The 10159-nt window shown below is 37.8% G+C and overlaps 1 long non-coding RNA gene across 1 annotated transcript; it reads left to right on the forward strand.

Annotated features, from left to right (window-relative positions):
- The first annotated feature begins 616 nt into the window (after nt 1-616).
- Nucleotides 617-6722, forward strand: LOC116665273. The gene is made up of 3 exons (XR_004321808.1): nt 617-1141; nt 4489-4523; nt 6686-6722. It is a non-coding gene; the product is annotated as an uncharacterized LOC116665273 (long non-coding RNA).
- Nucleotides 6723-10159: the final 3437 nt, after the last annotated feature.

Below are 10159 nucleotides of genomic sequence, written 5' to 3' on the forward strand. Positions count from 1 at the left end.
GTGCACCAGACAGCTGTGTGGTGACTGGACGCTCTAAGAACTTGAGGCCTGACACTGGGATTGAGGTCATGCTGACTGCACAGCCTCCTGCCCATGTCACGACATAAGAGCGGAGATCCCTGAGAAAGTGGACCACCCCTACCACAAGGAACAGGCAGCAGAGGGCCCTGGCTCTAGACCCCAGCACCTTTGAAGATCCTCACCTACCGTCTGGGTTGCTTAGATCTTAAAAAAAAAAAAAAAAAAGCAGCATTTTCTTAAAACATAGTTAGAGATTATATGCTATTTCCTATGGCTCTGAGAACAGAATCCCTCTTGTAGAAAATATATCAGGAAACTGAGGACCTTCAGACATTTTACTTTCCAGAATTGTTTTTATAAAAGTTACTACATGTGGAATTGTAGGACTCCCTGTGGTAACTTCCGTTCATTCCCATTTCTCTCCTGTTTTCAGTCAATGAAGAAGTTACCCAGAAGGTTGAAAAAGAGGCAATAAATAAATAATAAATTAGGTAAACCTCAATTCAAATATACACTCTTAAAAAAAAATCAAGACACGAGACGTATACAAATGTGTAAAAATATGAGTGACGGCAGGAAAAGTTCTAGGTGAGTATATGGTTGGGTGAAGAAGCGGAAGAGATATGTGATGAAACCCAAGCCCTTGTCTTTAGCATTGAAATAGCTCTGTGACTCGGTTTTAGTGGAACACTCCATTCAGGCTGACGGGTTTCTTTCCTTCCTCTTTCTGTAATGAGTGAGATTTACAAGAAGCTGAATCAAGCCTACTATAGATACTGTACTACCAAGATGTGGCAGGGAGTGCTGGTTGTGCACAAAAACCCACTCTCCCTTTTCCCCCAGGAACTGACTCGGAGCTGGATACTGACTTCCCAACCAGCCAGTTTTCTGCCGCCGCGTGGCTAAGATCTCTCCACAACAGCAGGAATGCTGGTGCCACTTCGGGATCTGGACCTAAGACAAAGGGGCTGAAGTTCCCTGCCTATCTCTTCCCCTTCCCGCTGGCTGGAACCTAGAAACAGCGACTCCCCTTCGACCATGTAAACAACAATTTTCCCCTTGTGTCTCCTCCTGCTCCTGTGGTGAAGCAACAAGACGAAAGGAACCCACTTGCCTGAGTGTGAGTCCTGTCACTCTGTCCCGCTGAACCCCGGGCTATTACGTGAGAAGGAAACTTCTCTGTTCTTTAAACCACTGTATTTTGAGGTGTCTCTCTCTCTGTCTCTCTTTTTTTACAGCAGCTTAGCCTTGTGCTAATTCAGAAGAGAAAGTATGTTATCAAAGGAAGGATATAGTATTTAGGAACAATCATAAGAGGTCAGTTTAATTTTTTATTTCCCTAGCTGTTTTGTACTGAAGCCTGGGAAAACACTGTGCTAGTGTAGAAGCCATCCCACATTCCTTGGACAAATTTTCAGTTTGCTCTGGTGAGATTCCAGCTGCCAGTATCTGCATCCTTCAGTGCTCTTCTCCCAGCTGTTGTTTAGGTGCAGGCTAAGGTACTAGAGAATTAATATCCCAGGGAAAAGCCCTCAACTGGTGGCCTCCCAGAAGTTGGTGTATTAATATCCCAGCTCCCCCACCCTTAGGCGGAAAATCCTAAGGTGTGTGCTTTGCACCATTTTCCCTATGGAATTAAGCTCCAGGTGCCCTTCGTGAGAGCTGGCTTGCCCGTGTACTCTTTATTGGTTGCCCCTCTGTCACTTGATTTCTTCCTCCACTTCCCTACCATATTCGCTAACTTCCCAGATAAACTGATTTCACTCAAATTCTTGCTGTAAGATCTGCTTCTGGGAGAACCCAAAGTAAGACAGCCAGCTACTTCACATTCACCATCTCAGCCAAAACAATTCTCCTACATAGCTATTATTCTTAGACAGGATTATGCTATTTTTATGGATGAAGAAATCGAACTTCTGAGATGCTAAGTAACAGACCAAGATCAGTGTCACAACTAGAATTGGAACTTGGGACTATTTCACTCAGAAGTTTTTACACATTCTAATATACTAGACCCCACTAGAAGTGGAAGTTTTACAATTATCTACTGATACAACTTTCAGTAGAGGATGATGTTGGCAGTTTTATGACTGGAGGATGTATTTCAGGAAAATTAGACAAAAAAGGTTCTACAGTAGCCTATAAAATTTGTTTTAAATAAAACACTTCTGATACCATCTTGTTAGATACACATTTTTAGCCTGAACAGGAAAAATAAAAAAAGGCAGTTTTAGGCTACTTGCTAACAAAAATGTATTTAGCACTTTTTAAATTAGTCAGATCCTGACTAGAGCTAATTCTGTTGAATAAACCTGCTTCTTAGGATGTCTGCATATATTCTTTCCTGGTAGCAACCCAGCTCTGCCCACCTCCCTGTCAGGACTCGCGTAGGGAAAGGGAGAGTAGGATGAATACACATCAAGGTATAAATCATTCATTAGGCTTAGCGTGCAGGAATTTTCGTATTTGAACAAAGGATTCAATCTGTCTACTAGAGAATTGATAGAATTTCGGTTTAGAACTTCAGAATGTAGTCAACAAATACAATTTAGACAGATTTGATGAGACAGTTATCTTTCCTACGCTTCTCCTAAAACTAATCCCACACAAAGCAGGCGCACACAGAGGATAGTAAAAAATCTGAGGAAATAACAGTTTCTTTATACTTGTATTTGCAATTTAATCTGTGGATTCTTCTCGATTTTAAGTTAACAGTCTTCCAGGAAAAACCCTGCCAAGTTGTCGCACACAAGCAATACAAGGGGTTAAGGTAATACTGTAATAGCGTGGAAGCATTACAAGATCTCAGAGAAAAAAGCTGTCTGTTTACTCTTCACCACCACTAGATATAATCTAAACACTACATTCCTAACAGGATATGCAATATCACTTGCATTCAGTCTGGGCAATTGCATTCCTCTCCTGGTCTTAGCTGAACTCTGCGGGCATGATCTTAAGCTTTAGTTATTTGAGGTAAACGAACCCTGTGGTCACGCCTGCTTCAACTGAAGCTAATGTCAATATGGACGGGCATTGAGGAGTATACTAAAAGCCTCAAAACACTGATTATCTTCAGAAAACGTAATGAGTCCGTTCCTTATTGATGTCAGATTTTTATAGGGAACATTACATCACATAAAGTCTGAAGAGGGATGAAAGCCAGGATAAACAGAGCTGTGCATCAGGAAGTCTTAAGGCTCACAGCAGTTTAGCTGATGGAGTCATATTCGTATCACTTTTATCCAGACTGTGATAATAAAACAGAAATATGCACATTGGAACACACTTATCTAACTTATAAAAGTGTACAAAGTTTTATGTGCGCATGTAAATAAAACAAACTTTGCCTGTCTCCAGAAATGGCTTTTCATTTCTCCAGGGACTCACACATGAGATTTTATGGTTTAATCAAATAATAAAATGTACTCTCTCTGTATATATATATACTAAATGTATTTCATCTTAAAATAGTTCTGCCTATTTTAAAAAATTAATTTTTATTCAACACTCTACAGCATATCCTCATTTTAAGACTTCAAGACTTAAATATTATTTCACTGAGGATGTTGTAACTGCCTGATTGAGCTTTAAAACAAAGTTACACATGAAGAACTCCAGTAATAGGAGAGTGGTATTGTAATTCTGTGGTTGGTTATTTTTCTTTTAAGTTTTCACTTATTGGTGATACAAACAAGTGTTTATGAGTGACATAATATGGTCTCTTGGGTTTGCTTTAAAATGCTTCAAATACTTTGGGAAAATGAAGGTTGGAGCGTATAGATGAAGCAGTAATGCAGGATGTTGGTAATTACTGAAGTTGGAAGATGAATATAAAGGGGCTCCTTATATCATTCTCTCCTCTTTTGTATATTTTTAAACATTTCCTAAATAAAAACACAAAACAAGTAAGATGTTATTAACTGGATAAAATCATGCAATTTCTATTTAAAAGAGAAAGGAACAGTAACAGTGAGATACATCAATGTACATCAATAAGAATGATACAGCTTTGATTATATGCTTTGAAAAGACCATGTTAGGTGCTTTCTGTGATAGTATTAATTTACCACGGATGTAAAAGGTTTTTAATTACACATAGAAACTCCAAATTTTTCTTTAATATGTTCAAATGCTATCTTAAAGTATTTATTAAAAGTTTGGGAATAAAAATGTGATCTTTTTAGAAAAGTAGAAACAGTCTCATGTTCACCATTTTCCATATTTTTAGAGGGGGCTTGCCAAGTTGGATAGACTCTGGCGTAGAGGAAAGTCCTCTCCAGAGAAATGCCAGGTAGAGGGACATCTTGACAGCTCAGTGACTCCTGCTACAGTTCCCTTTTGCACAGAAGAAGTTCTGGACGTTTTTCTGATGGGAGACTTTTAGGCACTATTTACTGATATATATTTTCAAGCTTCTGGCCAATAATATGTAACCATTACTGAATCACATCTCTTTTTGTTTTGCAGCATGCAAGAGAAATGAAGCTATATATTCATGGCAGGTAAGTAACACAATTTTATCTTAATTTGGATGGATTTTAATAGTGGGGTTAGTGGTCTATATTACACCTTATCTACCTATGAGGGGAAAAGTTCTTAAAATGAAACACAATTTTCAACAAAATGAGTTGCTTCACCATCATACAATAACCTGAATTCAGACCCTTGTTCTTACATTGATGGGTGGTGCTTGACTGCCACCTGGTGGCTGATCTCCTCCGAGCAGCGTGATTGTCCTCCGATAGCCTGGCATGAGGCAACTCTCGCGACAGCCTGACACTCCAAATGCCAAATTAAAATAAGACATTCTTTGCCAGATAGATCATGCTACCCAGAAGTAGAATCCTGAACCTCATGACACACATAACTATATTTGGAGATATATAAACAGCACTGTTCTATTATGATAAAAAATTCTCTAATAATACAAAAATGAAAAGCCAAAACATTAGTAGCATTTGTTATTTTTTAATAGTCTATCATGTTTTAACAACTTAATTTGGTAGCATGAGTCACCAAGGGATTATGAGATTTGGAATCAGAAAACCAGGTTTCATATGTTTAGTGTGGCCTTTGAGCAAGTGAAGAAAATTATCCTTGTTTTGAGTAGAAAAAGACAATTTTGAAATTGTCCCTTTTTTTCTCCATACTTTCTTGTCTCCCTGCCACAGTCAGTGAGAAACTTGTTAACTCAAGAGAACAAAAAAGGAAAAAGTCAATATTCAGGGCAGTTTGGTTTGTCTAATAACTTACAAAATGGGGCATCAGGGAGCAGCCATAAAGTTTATATTATATGGGTCCATTTGGGAAAATACTAGGAGACAACCAACTCCTTCCTCTGCCCAGGAAAGGGAATATGAGGTCACTCGGACTGTAAGGGTGGTGGACAAGGCTTGGGGAGGAGGGAGGAGGGAGAAGTCTGGCTCATGCTCAGCAGACCACACGGAGAGGTGGAAAGTCAGGATCAGAGGTGGCCAGCACCACTAGTGCTCAAAATCATGCAGTCTGGAGAATTTCTTCTATTGTATACTAGTCTTTTTTCTCATTTGTAGATCAAAAACTTTAATGGGAAGATTGGGACACATCACCTTGTCAAATCATTGCTTTCTTTTTAAAATTTTTTTCAGTCGAAGTATAGTCAGTTCACAATGTTGCATCAATTTCTGGTTTACAGCATGATGTCTCAGACATATATATACATACATATATTCCTTTTCATAATGTCTTTCACTATAAGTTACTACAAGATATTGAATATGGTTCCCTGTGCTATACAGAAGCTAACTGTTGTATATCTATTTTACATATAGTAGTTAGTATCTGCAAATCTCTCTTGAACTCCCAATTTATCCCTTCCCACCCCCTTTCTCCTTTGGTAACCATAAATTTATTTTCTATGTCTGTGAGTCTGTCTCTGCTTTGTAAATAAGTTCATTTGTGTCTTTTTGCTTCAGATTCCACACATGAGTGATATCATATGGTATTTTTCTCTCTTTCTGGCTTACTTCATTTAGAATGACGATCTCCATATCCATTCATGTTGCTGCAAATGGCATTACCTTATTCTTTTTATGGCTGAGTAGTATTCCATTATATAAATATACCACTACTTCTTTATCCAGTCATCTGTCAGTGGATGTTTAGGTTGCTTCCATGTCTTGGCTAATGTAAATAATGCTGCTATGAACATTGGGGTGCATACATCTTTTCAAATTAGAGTTCCCTCCAGATATATGCCCAGGAGTGGGATTACTGGATCATATAGTAAGTTGACTTTTAGTTTTTTGAGGACTCTCCTTCTGTTTTCCATAAGATCATTGCTTTCTATTTCTGAAACTCCAAATGAGTTTTCTGCTGCCCATTTCCTTCCCTGGGTTAACCTATCCTCTGACCTGAATTTGCTATCATTACTCTAAGTACACCACAACAGGCCGCAAGGTATCCACTATCTTCATTTCCCCACATACTCCTTCCCTTGTGTCAGTCACAACTCAGTTGCTCTTGCCCATTTCTATGTCTCCCTCCTTGACAGTCATATTCCTCCTTTTACTTTACTATTTTAAATCCCTTATGGTTCATGTGTCCCAGTGTTCCCAACCTGTGAAACTCTTTCCATCCCCTTCACACCCCTCACACTTTGTGATGCCTGCCTTGTTATTTACAGGTGTGGTCACATCTGCTTCTTGATCAGTGGTTCTCAGCCTTGACTACAATTAGAATCACACTGAGAGAAACCAAGACCCTTTTGGAGAACTGGATGGTTCCAGGTATAGGGTAGAGAAAATATAAGGTGAGCCTGAAACATGCTACACCACCAAGCAAGAAGGTGCTCAAAGACAGTGTTGTTACACCTTGATTTGAAGAGGCTTCCATTGGCTAAATCTGGGATAATCTGAGCATTAAAAAAAAAAAAAAAAAAAAAACCTAAAAACAGTAAAGGATTAAAATACTCAAATTATAAAAGGAGTCCCTGGTACCCAGGTACGCAGAAGAAGTTGAGCAAGAAGGAAAAAAAGGGATGGGAGAAGAAACGATCTTCTGATAGAGGAATGGGAGCTAATAATTATAAAGGAATAAAAGATTTTTTTTAATTGAAGTATAGTCAGTTACAATGTGTCAGTTTGTGGTGTACAGCATAATTTCCCAGTTGCACATATATATACATACATATATTCATTTTCATATTCTTTTTCATTAAAGGTTATTACAAGATAAAGAATAAAATAATGTCATTTGCAGCAACATGGATAGACCTGGAGATCATCATTCTAAGTGAAGTAAGCCAGAAAAAGAAAGAAAAATACCATATGATATCACTTATATGTGGAATCCAAAAGATTTTTTTTTTTAACTACCCATTTTGCCTTCCCCCAATGTAGTAACTAATTTAGGTAAAAATCATTAATGAATGATGAAACTATTGGTTAAAAGTCGATGAGGAACAGTATATTCACATGGTCTCTAAGTACCAACTGCAAAGAGGGAAATACAGCTTCAAAATGGAGCCATCTGGCAGTCTGCCCTTAACTAAGCGATCGTACTTAGCACCATCACTAATAAGGCAGAGTGACTCACTGAGCCTTCTGGTGTGATGCAGTCCGTGCACACCAGCTGTGATTCAGCCTTGCTGAAAATATTTCATCTCAATCTAATCAAAAGGACATCACGAGACAAACTCAGAATGTGAGACATTTCAAATGACAACTGTGCCTTTATTCTTCAAAAACAGCAATATCATAAATTTTAAAAAAAAAGATGGAGGGAATGGTCTAGATTAAATCGCATAGCTACAGAACATATGATCCTTGATCATATCCTGAATCAAAAACCAAAACTGTATACACACTTTGTATACAGTTAAAGAAATTCTAATGAGCTAAGTCAGATGATATTATGAAAGTATTGTCTTCTTACATGTGATAACAGTAGGAGAATATCCTTATTCTTAGGAAATGCATGCTGCGTGTCATGATGTGTTCAACTTATTTTCAAATGGTTCAGCATGTGTGTATATATATATGTATGTATGTATACAAATGATCCATAGATAAAATATTTATACATTTCATATATGTACATACTTAATATGTTATATATACAATCTAAAGATAGATGGGTGTTCATTGTACTTGTCTTTCAAATCCCAAATTCTTGTCAGTTTAAAATGTTTCAAAATAAAAAATCGGAGGACAAAAGTCCTATGTTGTTTGGTAAGGCTATTATGAAACTGGAAGATTGTGTAAGGCAAAGTAGAAAAGGCCCCCAGTACAGTGACTTTTGAAAGCTGGAGACGTCATTCTCTGTCATGGAGTTCGGGAACGATTTCATGGAAGGAAATACATTTTTAAATGTAAAAGTTTTGAGTTAGGAGGGACCTTGCAAGTCATCTAATTCAGCTCCCTCATTCTGAAGATGAGAAAGCTGAGAGGCTAAGTGGCTTGTCCAAATTCAACAAATGTTTAGTGCAAAGCTGTGAGTCAGAAGCCAGAATCCATGGTGGTTTGCCATTAATCCATTTATTGAGCAACTCCTACATGCTAAGATATGCCCTACTTTCCATTTGAGATGGACCAAGAAGGACACACTAAGTAAGGAAACGTGTGTGGAACTCAACTGTTACAAGTTTCAAAATAAAATTTAAAAGTCAGAATTACTGGCTTTGAAGATGGAGGAAGGGGTTCATGAACCAAGGTCTCTGGCAGCCTCTAGACACTTGGAACACCCTCAGCCAACAACCAGCTAGGAGACGGAGACACTTCAGTCCACAACTGCCAAAAGCTGAATTCTGCCAACAATCTAAATAAGCAAGGAAAAGGAGTCTCCCCTAGAGCTTCTAGAAAGGAATGGAGCCCTCGTGACAACTTGATTTTACCCAGCGAGACCCATACTGGACATCTGACCAGCAGAACTGTACAATAATAAATGTGTGTTGTTCAAAAAAAAGAAGTTGAGGGGGAGGTGGGTGTAGCTCAAGTGGTAGAGCACATGCTTAGCAGGCATGCGGCCCTGGGTTCAATCCCCAGTACTGGCCATCAAAAAATAATTAAGTAAATAAACCTAATTACCTCCAACTCCCACCCCGCCTAAAAACACCTAAATTAATTTTTTTTAAACCTTAAAAAAAGAAGAAGTTGATTGGGCAAAAACAGGAACCAACAACTGTTGTACCACTGCAACACACAAAGCAGTAAAAGACCAATGAAAATCCCAGGGGTATTATTAAGCTTTTGTAAAAACCCCAAATAAATACAGAGTAGCTCAATTTTTAAAAAATATTCATTGTACGTTAAAAATTTGGGGGGGTTGTCTTTTTTTCATTGAGTGAAAAAGTCTGCTAAATTGCATTATTGATAAAATTATCTATTTGTAAAATTTAAGTTTTTCTTTCTCACGTATAATATATCTCAGACTTTGGAGAATTTTAAGGTTATTCCTATTTTCTTCGTCCTTCTTTTCCTAAGATTGTATGCAGTTGGGCATATAACCTTTGTGAGAGAGCAGCTATTTAGCATCATCAGCTCCTGTTTGGAAAACAAGTATTTTCAAAGCTAATGAAAGCCATGATTGGCATGATTTTGCTTAGCCAACTGAAAACCATATAAAAATCAGCAACATATTATGCAATAACGTAGTCTCATGGCATAAACAAGGATGGCCGGATAGATCTGAAAAGAAACCTTAATTTTTAGGTGATTGGCTTAAGGGTTGATTAAGTATATACATTGCTTTTTTTTCCACTTAGCTAAGTCATAAATCTAATTTTGAAAATCAGATAATCTCATTCAAACCTCTGTTTCTAGTTTTCAGACCCAAAATAGAGCAACATCAGCATGACAAATATTTATTAGAGTCCTTTAATGAACCAGAAACAACAAGAACAAACAGAAAAATAATGGAATAAAATAATAGGTGGAAACTCTTACCACAGCCACTGTCACTGCTTTCCAAAAGCTTCTGGGCATTGTAGTTTCCTAAGGAATTCAAAGATGGAAATTTTTAGAAATCATCTTCCTATTTTGAAGGGCACAACAGAAAACTGTGCTCAAATTGACTTTCCCTGTTTAGTTCAAAAGCAAAATAAAATGACAGTGGTCAAATACATTTTCATCCAGTTTGCGATGCTTCATTGTACATCCAG

The sequence above is a fragment of the Camelus ferus genome, chromosome 8 (assembly GCF_009834535.1).
Source record: "Camelus ferus isolate YT-003-E chromosome 8, BCGSAC_Cfer_1.0, whole genome shotgun sequence".
In the NCBI taxonomy this organism is placed as follows: Eukaryota; Metazoa; Chordata; class Mammalia; order Artiodactyla; family Camelidae; genus Camelus; species Camelus ferus.